This window comes from Alexandromys fortis, unplaced genomic scaffold (assembly GCF_014885135.2).
Source record: "Alexandromys fortis isolate MF-2015 unplaced genomic scaffold, M_Fortis_MF-2015_v1.1 scaffold_62, whole genome shotgun sequence".
NCBI lineage: Eukaryota > Metazoa > Chordata > Mammalia > Rodentia > Cricetidae > Alexandromys > Alexandromys fortis.
This window is the reverse complement of record NW_026067942.1, coordinates 7,710,309-7,723,308: the sequence shown is the minus strand read 5'-3', so window position 1 is coordinate 7,723,308 and position 13,000 is coordinate 7,710,309. Positions and strand designations below refer to the sequence as shown.

Genomic DNA, 13,000 nt, shown 5'->3' with positions numbered 1-13,000 from the left:
ACACTCACATACACACTCTCTCACACATAAACTCGGATACACCCTTCTCCCCAGACTCTCACATATGCCCTTTGCGCACGCGCGCACACACACACACACACCACACGCACACATCTTGTCATTGTATAAACACTAGAAGGGTTGAATAATTGCAGTGCCTTTGCCTCAAGGTCTGACTGGTTTTTACAGCGTGACTCTGAGGACTCTGTTGTCGGGCAGATTTGACTAGGAACCATATTGCCCTGCATAACTGTAAATTCTTCTCTATCAGCTGATTTAGCATTAAAGCCATCTGTGCCAGTTCTTCTCATTTAGAGGAGTGATTTCTCTAACAACTGAGCAAGTCATCTTTTCTTTTTCTGACTCCAATGCAGCAAAATCTCATCAATAGTTCACAGAGCAACTCAGAAGTCAAGCCCAGGAATTTTGGTTCTGTATTTTTTATTTAAAGATGTCTGTGGGCCTTGTGAGCAGCCCAGGACAAAGTGTGTCATATCCTGCCAGGACAGACTGCCACCAGCCTCCCATGTACTGTGCAGTACCCTTTGACAGGACAGACAGTCACCAGCCTCCCCATGTGTGTACAGTTTACCCTGCTGGGATAAACAGTCACCAGTCCCTCCTCCCCCAGTGGCTGCTCAGCCCTGCCTGCATCCCCAAGCTTTACTTGGAGGCCTGGCTGGTAGACACGGTCTTTGGCCCAGATGGAACCACAATTCCAGAAGCCAGTGGACATAGCCGATCCTGGGACCCCTGCTGAAGTCACCGTCTTTGGATGGCCCAATACTAGAACAGCATGAGGAGCCCTCTCCTGAGTCTGAGCACACAGCACATCCAGTGGGCTGAGAAGGGGAAGCAACTTCAGGAGCTCCTGGAGCATACTGCTAGGGTCAGACACTCAGAGGCCCGTGCACACAGTGAAGTGGGGGGAGGGGACTCAGCGCGAGGCAGCCTTGCTGTTGTTGGACGTGAAATGGAACACTAAACCCTAAGTCTCAGCCTTCATTCTAGATAGCATCCATGGACACCTTTTATTTGTTATTTTTGCTTTGGAAAATATAAGTTTGTAGAAATAATCCAATATAAAAATGATTTTTTTGTTTGATGATGATATATAGCTTTGCTCACACACAATAAAGCTAACTGAGGAAATGAAAATGTAAAGATAAACTCAAGCCATGTTTGATGGTCCAAGTCTATAATCCCAGCTATTCAAAAGCAGGGGAGGGAGGAATATTAAGAGTCCTAGGCTAGTATGGTCTATAGAGTGAGACTCTATCTCAAAACAAAACAAAAAAATAAAACCAAAACAAACAAACAAAAAGTAGTCAAGGAAAGGCTGGGAACTTATCTCAGAGGCAGAGTCTTGCCAAGAGAGTGTGTAAGGCCCTAAAGTCAATCAATGATATTTCAGATTTCCCCTTGTTTATAGTTCTAGTTAACAGAGAGTTGAACTTGAGCATTCCTCTAACTTTTTTGGTTTTTTGAGACAGGGTTTCTCTGTGTAGCCTTAACTACCCCGGAACTCCCTCTGTAGACCAGGCTGACCTCAAACTCTTAGGGATCTGCCTGCCTCTGCTTCTCGAGTGATGAGATTAAAGGTGTGCACCACCACTGCCCAGCCTGCATTTCTCTAACTTTTAAACATTTATTTATTTGCTCAGGTGCGGATGCATATGTGGTCAGAGGACAACTTGCTGAAGTCAGTTTTCTCCTTTCACTCTGTGGCACCTTTACTGGCCGAGCCATCTTGCCAGATGCATTTCTCCAGCTTTGATTTCATCATTCTTCCTCCTAACAATTAGGAGAAACTCTATTAAAGGGAGATTCGTGTTTACTTAACTAAATGGAGAATGTCTTTTCAAGCAAGCATCTTGTAATGAGCTATGAGTAGCGTTAATATGAACGGTCAGCTGTTTTACAGTGGTGGTAGCCGTATGTACATCCTGTAGCAGATGGAATGTCTGTCTTCAGAGTGTAGAACAACTTCTACTAGCCAATCACATTTATTCTAATCGCCCATTATCTCTCTTATCTGGTTCATTGTAACCAGAGGCGTCGTCATTCTTAATAAAAGTCCAGTTGCGTGTTTTCTTCCCTTTCATCTTGTTAAAACTGAGCTGAGCGTGGCCCATTAACTGTGTCTTATAATCTACTAATGTATGGTCTTGCCAGTGGTTTGAACAGTACTGACATAAATAATACAGATGCAAACAAGAGACATTCACAGAGTGGGAAGAGCTGGAGTACACAAGAGAGAAGCACAGGAGACAGCTGCAAGGAAGAGAGGAAATCCTGAGTGGATGTGGATCACTGGCATGAGCGAGGCCACTGCCAGTGCCTCAGACCGTTGGGAGTCCTGAGTGGATGTGGATCACTGGCATGAGCGAGGCCACTGCCAGTGCCTCAGACCGTTGGGAGTGGCAAAGCCTTTCTCGGGACAGGTGTAGATGCAGTCAAAGCCTTCCTCTGGCCCAGCTGAGTGCTGAGGAAGGACAAGACCTTATCGAAATGAATGCAGAAACTCTCACCCACAGCTACCTCCTCCAGGATATCTACAGCCCGAGAATGCTCCTTCCAGAGACCTCCTACCCGAATGAGCTAATCCGCCTCCTCATTCTGCTGTACACAGTAAACCTCACTTCGTGGTAGATAATAACCACATTGAGTTCTGGGTCCACTGGCACATTTCCGATACAGCGCGTGGTCCGCTCAACCCCAGCTTTTCTGTACACGTGTCTGTATGTCTGCCGTTTCTTCATTCCCTGGTCACCCCAGTCAGAACAGTCTCTAAAGATGTGCAGATCTTGGGGCCAACAGCAAGAGACAGAATAGAGCAGCTGGGCAGTTTAAGATAAACTGTCTCACAAGGTGACTGTAGCTCATAATGTACTTTTATCCTGGTGTGGTGGTGCCTGCCTATAACCTCAGCCCTCGGGAGGTGGGGACAGGAGGATCAAGAGTTCAAGGTTTGAAGTCAGTCTGGGGTCTCAAAAAAAAGTGAAATAAACAAACCAATGAAAAATAGTATAGACTTGAAATCTCCTGGGGTGGATCTTAAGTATCACACGTACACGCACAAGCACACACAACAGTTACTGCAAGATGATAGATGTTAATCATCTTGACTATGGTGATCATTTAATAATGTGTCTATGTATCAAGGCTTCAAGTTGTACCCCTTAGAGAATACTGTTTTGTCGATTACACTTCAGTAAATCTGGAAAGTGTTTTCTCCATGATACTAGCCCCATTATATTTATCCCTGTGAACAGAACCAACAGCCTGTTAAAGGGTGAAGTGCCTGGAGGATTCTGACTGTTCTAGCACAGTTGCTTATGGTCTACTGCTCACTCATTTCTGCTTCCTGTAGGAATTGGCCCCACAGGCTCGGGTGTTCAAGGTTTGATCTCCAGCTGCTTGAAAGTTTAACCCATGGGACCCAGCATGCAGAAGTCAGTCGCAGGGACATGTCCTTGTGTCCCTATCATTTTGTTCCAGTCTCTGCCCCCCCCCAGTACCTCTTGTCCACCATGAGGTTTTCCAGTTTGTTCTACCATTTGCTGCCCACCTTGCTATTCTGTCTTGCTCCACAGAACCAAGTCCCTGAGTGACTGTGGACTGAAATCCAGAGTCTCAATGCTACTTTAAATAGTCTTTCTCAGGTAACTGATGGAAGAGCTAACACATCAGGCAGTTCTCCTTGGTCCTTCAGACCACACACTTGCCAGGCTTTAACACACGGAGGCCACTAGTTGATTGTTACATTGTTCTCTTAAAGGCGGGTTAGACAAAGAGGCTGAGTACACAGTAGGCTAGCAGTGTTAAGTGATCTCAGTGTATAGTATTAGTTTAGGCTGTGAGGCCCAGCCAAGTTTCCAGTCCCTTAGAATGTAACATAATTATACCACAATGCATTGTTACACTTAAGTCTCCTGTCTGTCTGCAACTGAATTCTAACGCTTTCATCAACTGTATTAAATCTATGTGTAATAAAAAGAAACACTTTGCATATTCATACAAAGGCATTCTTCAGTTTGTTGCTTAAACTTTTTCTGGGGGGGGGGTCTTCCCCAGGTGAGGCAAGGCCCCACCACTGTGCTGTTTCTCTGGCAATGCTTAAATCTTGGGCGTTTTCTCTTAAACTGATGTCTTTATTTTGTATCTTCAGACGAACACTGTGCACTTTTAAGAATGGTCTGGGTATAAATGATGACAAACCCACCCTAGTAGCCACAGAGGTCATTTAAAAACATGGGAGTCCCCCCCCCCCTTATACACACACACACACACACACACACACACACACACACACAGTCTTGGTCTGACTGTTCCTGAACAGAGTTCACACTTTGCCACCTTCCTTGCCAAACCCTGGGATTCATTACAGTGGCCAGACACCAAGACACCTACGGATAAACAGGACACGAGTACTGTATGCTTGCTGAGTGCTCTTGGAAGGGCCAGAGCGAGACTTCCACATCTTCCTCTTTCCTCACCCTGTTTCCTTGGCTCAGGGTCTCTAGCTGAACCGGAGGCTTTCTGTTTAGGTTAAGCTGGCTGGCCAGGGTCCGGGGTTCTGCTTGAACCTCTACTTTCAATGATGCGGCCACTCTCGCCACACCAGGCTCTTCACTTGGGTGTGGGGATTAAACTCAGATTCTCATGCAGAGCAAGCGTCTTACCTACTGAGCCACATCTCCCCAGCGCTCAGGAACTTAAAAAAAGTATGACCCCATACGACACAGGCCATATAATAACAAGGAAGTACCCACCGTTCACGGGAACTCAGTATTAACTGGGCACCCTGTGTTTTAATTTGTGCAACTTGGCACTCGCTCCTGGCACGGCTGTTTTAGCTGGTGCCGGGGAAGGTGGGACTGAGGATGGTTTTGGTCTCATGGAGTGCAAGGCTAGAACTTCCAGAGATTTCCCCCGACTCTACCCATGACTGCTAAAAGCCCTTCACAGGCCTAGTTATCTTCCTATTGCAGAGCAGGCCGCACAGCCCCCCACCCCATACTCAGTACTTTTGGGACGGGGAAAAATCAAGAAGCCTGAGGTTCTGGCGGGATCTGCGTGGATTTTGCTCCGGTAAATGTGCAGAGCGCCGGCCAATCCGGTGTCCGAGAACCCGGGCGCGGCGTCCCAGAGCCAGCCGCTCACCCCCCGCGGCCTGGCCTCCGACCCGCGCAGCGCTCGCGAGTCCTTCCCCGGCCGCGGCTCCGCACGGCGGGGGCTGGGGACGCCTACTTCCCTGGGCGCCCAGCTCTGCCTGCTGAGACTCAGGTGACTTCGCCAGCGCTAGACAGGCCGGGCAGGCGGTGTGGCCGGGCGCTCGTGGGGAATCGGAGGGCGCGCGTGTAGAGCGGGGAGGGGGCGCGAGGGCGCGCGTGTGGGGGAGGTGTCGGCGGGCTCGCGCGTAGAGCAGGCGGGAGGGCTCGCGTGGAGCTGGAGGGGGCGCCGGAGATCTGCGGTTGCAGAGGCCGCCACTACTTCACCGGCGCGGAGGCAGAGGGCTGGCCGGGGTGCCGCAGCAGGTCGTGGGAGACTCGCCGCTGACGTGGGGGAGAAAACAGCGGCGCTTCCGCTTCCCGTGTCCTCGCGCCCTAGGGCGGCGACACAAAGGCGCGGAGTTCGGGAACCGCAAACCCAGCCGCTCTGTGCAGGAGAGGGCGCCGGTGTGGCCGTTGCGGCCCGGCCCGGCTCAGCACAGAGATTTCTATTTTCACGTGTGTGGTGTGCATGTGCGTCCTTGTGCGCAGGGGACCCAAACGTAAAGTGAGGCAGGGTCTCTCAATCAAACCCAGGCTGGGCCCCTGGAGAAGGCAGGGATTACAGTCCCCGGGGCATTTTCTGTGCATACAGGATCTGAATTTGGGTCCTCAAGCCTGTGTTTAACCAATGAGCCTCGTTCCTAATTTAGAGATTTCTTTCACTTTCTACTCACTGGACTCAGTTTCCCTCATCTGTTTAGTGGCAAGACTGGGAGACACCTTCCAGGATCCAGGTGCACACAGCTGTTGAGGGAGGGAGGCCGCTTTTGAACCAGCCTTCCACGTGGGGGGGGGGGAGACTGCTGCGTGCCTGCCCCTTGCAGTGTGGCATCTTCGTTCTTAGAGCGAAGCACAGCTTCAGTGCTGTGGGATACATTAAAGGGGTGGGGTCTCTTACTTTGGCCCAAGAATCCCGTTCTCTTCCCGTTTCTGTTCTTCATGTTCCACCTTCCCTCTCCATATGATGAATCCATTAAGTGTTGGCTAAAGACAGTTCTGACCTGAGAGGCGCAGTAAATAATTTAAGTGAACGTGTGGGTCTGGCAGCTGCCTGTAGAGACAGTCTGTTTTTCTCCTCCTCAGAGGAGAGGGTTCAAGGCTGCCCACCCCGCTGACTAGCCTGTGCTAGGACTGGGGTTTGGGCCAGCCCAGGGGGAGGTCAGAGCCCTGGTTGACTGTTGCCAGGATGTCCATGCAACGGGTATCAGTTATTGTAGCCCAGACTGGGGGAATACAATCCTTGGTCCTTGCCATGAACCTTCTTGGAGACTGTTTAAAAGTGTGAAGAGACCGCTGGATGGTGCTGTATGAGGCCAGGGGGATCGAGAGGTCAAGGCCAGCCATGGCTACACTAGATCCTGTCTTAAGAAACAAATCAGAACACATAAAAATAAGTAAAAGACATAAAAACACAGGGCTTATAATATTGAAACAATCATCAAAATGCTATTAAAACTCAAATTTATACAATATTCTTTATTAGTGGCCTTAAATGACGAAATAACAATGTGGTCTGAAGCAGTTAACCCCTCCCTTTGAGGGTGAACCCCCCCATGCTCCGTGGACTTAGGGCAGCGGTGGAATGACTGTGTGTGTTGAGTCTCTGGACAAGCTTCATCAGACACGTGGCAAGTGTATAGCCCTCGCTTCCCAGCACTCAGGAGGCAGTACAGGTGGGTCTCTGAGTTCAAGGTCAAGCCTGGTGAGTTCCAGAACAGCCTGGGCTACCCAGAGAAACTGTCTGGAACCAAACAAAACAACAGTCAAATGAAAGACTGATTTTTTTTCATGTAGTGACAAATGAAAATAGAAATAAATGTATGTGTGAGTCCACAGCCCCCTGGGCTCTCCCAGTGCAACCCCTGGAGCAGAGGGCTGTGACCTCAGGTGACCTCGGGTGACAGTTTGCTAAGAGGTGGTTTTCCTTCTAAATTGTTTGTTCTTGTGGTTATTAGATTGATTAATGGGTTTGCTTGTTGGTTTGCATCAGTGTCTCACTGTGTAGCACAGGCTGGCTTGGAACTTGGAATCCTCTAACAGCAGCTGCCAAGCTCAGGGAGGTAGATGTGGACCCCTGTGGCTAAAGCAGTTTTGGCCACTCAGTGTCTTCTGACCTCTGTTAGTCTTAAGAGTCTCCTGTGCTCAAGGTCACAGTCATTCTGGTGGGAAGAGCTTCCTAGCAGAAAACTGCTGGATTGTTCACTCTCACCTCTCCATCCCCTCCATCCCTCCACACCCCTTCCCCCTACACCCCCTTCTCCCCTGCACCCCATCCGCCCCGTGCTCCCTCTGTGAGTGGCACTTGCAGAATATCCCACTCAGAGTGGATGTGTCGTGGATGTGTCTATGGCGTACCGCAGCCTCTCTCCTTTCAGTGATGGTGAGCAAGTGTGTGTGTATCAGGGTTTCTTTTCTTTTTGTCACTGTGACCAAAATACATGTCAGAAACCACTTAGACAGGAGAGAGTAGTTTTGGCTCATGGTCCATCCTGGCAATGAGGGCTTGCTGCAGGCTCCATTTCCTGAAGGTTCTCTGACCTCCAATCGGGCACCTTGTGTTCAAACAATGAGCCTGTGGGGGACATTTCTCATCCAACCTCAACGCTAGTGTCAGGGAAGGAAAAGGGTTACTGCAGCTTAGCCCATGCCCTGAGACGACCCGAGGATGCTCTGCTGAAACCTTATCATGCCAATGCAGTGGGAAATTCAGATGAGGTTTCCCAGGTTTTCAAGTGAAAAGACGGGAAAACAGAAGAGCTGAGCAGCCCCGAGAAACTGAGACACCATTTGCATGCATTTATGCACACAGCTCCTATGGCTGCTGTCCCATTCTTAGAGTAGCAGAGAGGCATATGCGTGTGTCAAAAGCGCTACTTAAATGCCTTCCTGGTAGCCCCTGGCTGGAAACAGCTCTTTGTCAACAGGGGGAGGGGTGAATGTAGTCTAGGAGTTTATACAGTGGTACCCTCTGCAGTCTGGGAGCTGAGACAATGAAACAGAGAAGAGGATACAAGGTTAATGTGTGACGGTGAAGTTCCAAACTGGACACAAACGGACCTGTGGAGGCAGAGACTGGACTAGGGATCAGTCTGGTGCAATTAGCCACGAGGCTGATTGGACATGTCGGTTTTATCACAGAGGTAATTAGGCGAGTGTCATTAGTGTGCCATTAGAAATAGTGATGGGCACATTTGTGTCTTTCCATACTGTCAGAATTTGCTAAATAATGATAAATTCACAACCAGTGCCATTTTCATTGGCTGCAATTCTCCATTAGTTCTGATTTCTTGATCGCTGGTTGAGGCAGACACAGATTCTTTCATTTGGATCTTAATTACTGGCTTAATTAATCCTCAGATCACAAATTACACAGCACACAGTAAATCAGTCAGTCAGTCTGTCTGTCTGTCTATTAGGTGTTGGATGACGTGGGTAGTTTGAGAAAACACTGACAGATTACTTGAAGGGTTTACTGGAGGAGATATTAATGCCATGGGCCAACAGAAGGGCACCAAGGAGGTTCAGAGAGAGACAGAATGGCAGGGCCTCTGAAAAGAGTCAGAGCCCATGTGGCAGAGGAGAACCCTTTCTTAGATCCTTGGCAGGGGGGGGGGGAGAGTGTCACAGTAAGAGCCAGCAGCCGACACTCCTACACAGGACTGCTGTCTCTGTGCATTTGTATGTAGACTACAGCGCACCCACAGGGGTTCAGGCAGCTGTAGCCCAGTGCACAGACCTTCAAAGGCGTCTCACTGTAGGTGAGCAGCGGCTAATAAGGACCCTAGGTAATGACCCGTCTGCTAGAGTGGAGCTACAGAAACGAGGGAAGGACTTAGAGATGAAGAGCAGAGCCAGCTCCAAAGGGACGGGAGGATGGACGGGCAGACAAAAGGGTGGAGAGACAGCAATCTGAGTAGGGCCTAAGTCAGCTGCGAGGACAGACCCAAGCTGAAGCCTCTGGGACAACAGAGATGACAGCTTGGCAGGGCCATTGATGTTGAAATATTGGGTGAGCTCTTCTTCTCTGGGCCCAGGGGAGGATTGCACCCTTGTCTCTGCTCTGCTCAATGTGCTTGGTAAGTTCTTGGTCTAAGTTTCCTAATATGATTTTAATATGCTAATGTGACCCCAGCGTGCTTTGATAAATGTATAGGGTGGCACCTTTCCACCTTTAGAAATAAGTTATCAGTCTGTGCTGGCCAAATGGTGGCATTTATGGGCACAACAAAGGGGTCAGAATCATCCTTCTCTAATGGAGCCAAAGCTGCTCATAAACGGAGTTCAGGATGAGGCACTGGCCTGGAAAAAGTAGTTTTAAACAACATGGAGTGAGTTAGGGCAGAGTACATCCTGACCTTACCAGCAAGTCCATGTCTTAAAAGCCCACATTTTAAAAAGCATACTTTAATTAAAAAAATATGTAAAGTGTTCTGCTGTAAGAGAAATTTGGTTCATTCAGATTTCTCTAATCTGGGAAGTCTGAAATGTAGAGGGCACATTATTGGTGATTAAAAGGCCTCAAGAGAGCTTGAGATCTGTCAAGGGGGGAAATGCAATATCAAATCAGTATTCTTTGTTGAATTAGGGACTTGTAAAGTTGATTCCCTTTTGCTGGTCTTTATCGCTCATATAAAACGACTTAGGGTTATGTTTGATGATAGGATTGGGGTGGTGTGGAAGTCAGGGAATGCTAAATTGAGGGCTGAACATAAAATTTTGCTTTGGGATTAATTTTATTCTGGTTTGATTTTTTTTTTAAAGTGAATAACAATTGGCTTAAAAAAAAAACCCCAGCTTGCTCGCTTGCTCCAGGGGTGGGAGAGACAGCTCAGTACTCAAGAGCAAACATTGCTCTTCTAGAGGACCACAGCTGGGTTCCCAGCATTCCCACAGAGTGCCTTACAACTGCCTGCAACTCCACCTTTACCCTGCAGGGGGCATACCACCTACATGAGGGAGGATCGAGGCAGTCAGCCTCTGCTAACACAGAAAAATGTATGTAGACAGAAGTTTCTGTCCCGCATGGTCCCACAGTCATTTAGTCCCAAGTAAACACACAGGGGCTTATATTAATTATAAACTGTTTGGCCTATTGCTCGTGCTTATTACTAACTAGCTCTCACAACTTAAATTAACCCAAAATTCTTATCTATGTTTAGCCACGTGGCTTGGTACCTTTTCTCAGTAAGGCATTCTCATCTTGCTTCCTCAGCATATAGTTGATGACTGTGTCTCTGCCTTTCCTCTTACAAGAATTCTCTTATTTTGGTCGCCCTTGATTTCCTGCCTGGCTAAGGGACAATCAGCGTTTTATTAAACCGATACGGGTGACAAATCCTTACAAAGTACAAGAGCATGATCCCACGGCAGATATAGGTAAGCCAACATCTGCCCTCCATAGGCTGATCTTCACAATGACTCCAGTCACACGGGTGACCCCAGGGTGATGTCAGCAGAACCACACTACTGCCATCACATAGGATCCTATTCAAAGCTCACCGTGGAGAGGGTGGGGGTTGTTGAGCTGGGAACTGGTGCATCCTGCTGCCTTGGTCTGTGTTAAAGCACTTTCTGTTGAGTCCTGGGGTCACCTGCTGTTGGTCCATCACCCCCTGCATGTTGTGGTGGCCCTAGGTTTGGAGGAGGGGCTCCCTTTATAGGATGTGGCCCAAAGAGTGAGACCTGTTGGTGGGCCTTGGAGGGGTCAGCATGAATCTGGACTTTGGTTTCTGAGGGGAGACCGTTCCATCCAGCTGGATCTCAGAAGAAGCAGAGGCCCTGAGTTGCTCTACTGCCTCCCACCTCAAAGCTGCAGCTGTCCCAGCCATATGCCTTCTGTTTGCTTTATCACTGTGGCTTCTGGAGTGCTCATCTCTCCTGAAATTCCACTCTTCTCGGCCTTCCTCTCTGTGGTCTTCCAACTCTCAGACACACAAGTTAGCAGCCTCACTCAGCCCTCTGTCACGAGTCTCCGGAAGAATGGACAAGGTAGACTCTTGTATGTTTTAGTTACAGCTAGCTGGCTTTCAGGTTTCCTTAGGAAGTATCTAAAATTATACCTAAATTTTTTTTAAACATTTATTTATTTATTATATATACAGTGTTCTGTCTGCACGTCAGAAGAGGGCACCAGATCTCATTACATATGGTTGTGAGCCACCATGTAGTCGCTGGGAATTGAACTCAGGACCTCTGGAAGAGCAGCCAGTGCTCTTAAGCTCTAAGCCATCTCTCCAGCCCAATTATACCTAAATTTAAATGTATTTACATTTAGAGAGCTTATACCATCTTTTATCACTCGGAGAGACTTATTTCTGTATAGATTATCGGGAAAAAATAGAATCTATTACCTGTGAAAAAGTGAGGCTGCCGAGGGAAAGCTAGGCAATCAGGTTGATGTGTCAGAATCAGCTTTGCTGCTCAGCTGGGTGACACTGGGTGTGTTTCCTAACCTTTCTGGGCTTGGTTTTCTCTGTAGTAGATGAAGACACCCTTAAGATTGTAATTATGGGGAGAATTAATACTTGTGACTGCATTTTCTACACAGAAACAGTAGAAAAGCCATACAAAGGAATACTTTCATGTTAGACATGGAAAGCGGAGACGGTTCATTTAGTGAAACACATGCCACACAAGCCTGAGGCCCTGAGTCCAGATCTCCAACACCAGTCAGTGTTTGTGGCTCAGAGGTTAAGAGCACTGGCTTCTCTTCCAGAGGTCCTGAGTTCAATTCCCAGCAACCACGTGGTGGCTCACAGCCATCTGTAATGAGATCTGGTGCCCTCTCCTGGCCTGCAAGCATACAGATAGACAGAACATTGCATACATAAATAAATAAATAAATCTTTTTTTAAAAAAAAAAAGAAAGAAAGAAAAGAAAAAGGCAGGGACAGTGGCATGTGCCTGGAATCCCAGTACTGGGGGAAGTGGAGACAGGAGGATTCCTGGAGCTCACTGCCAGGTAGGCAAATTGGGTGAAATTTGGTAATCTCTAGGTTTAGCAAGAGACCCTGTCTCAGAAAATAAGGAGAGTAATTGAGGAAATCACCCAGTTCTGCCCTCTGACTTCTACATGAGGGTGTATACATACACAGCCGCTGTGCACAAGGCACCCCATATACTCTCACACTCACTCACACACACATACACTCATTCATACACGTACACTCGCCCACATTCTTTCTCTCTCTCTCTCTCTCTCTCTCTCTCTCTCTCTCTCTCTCTCACACACACACACACACACACACACACTGCTGTCTGCTGTCTGTCCCTGTGGGGATCCCTGTTTCTCCCTCAGCATCGGTGAGTCGGGTGTTAAGCGACAGAGTGGAGGAAGTCGTTCAAGCACAGAGACGCCTTTGGCAGAGCTCTCAACATTTTGTGGTTAAGATTTTTTCCTATGGGTGTGGGTCTCTTGGTTTAATGAACCCCAGATACTTTAAAAAATTATCAACCTTCGTCCTCTTCTTTCCAGTATGTGATATGAAGTCGATTTCCTGTTTTTCTCCTGCCTTCACTTCACGCTCTTGTTAATAATGTGGTTGGGACCCTGGGCCTGCAGCTTTGGACTGACCCCCAGCCCACCACAGAGGCCTGAACTAGTTTGCTAGAACTTAAATGTCCCCCACGTTTGTGATTTGGTTTCAGCACTAGGTCTCCACTTCCCATTGAGGTCCTGAACGGTAGGCCTCCCTGCCCATGGACAGTGTTATAGGATTCTTGTG

General features: G+C 48.2%; 1 protein-coding gene across 1 annotated transcript in view; it reads left to right on the top strand.

Moving 5' to 3' along the window:
* The first annotated feature begins 4,324 nt into the window (after nucleotides 1–4,324).
* The window catches only part of Hhat (hedgehog acyltransferase), a 210,733-nt gene continuing 202,057 nt past the window's right edge, over nucleotides 4,325–13,000 (top strand). The window contains exon 1 of the mRNA XM_050148277.1: nucleotides 4,325–5,289. The gene's annotated coding sequence lies outside the window, so the exon portion shown is untranslated. The remainder of the gene's footprint in view (nucleotides 5,290–13,000) is intronic.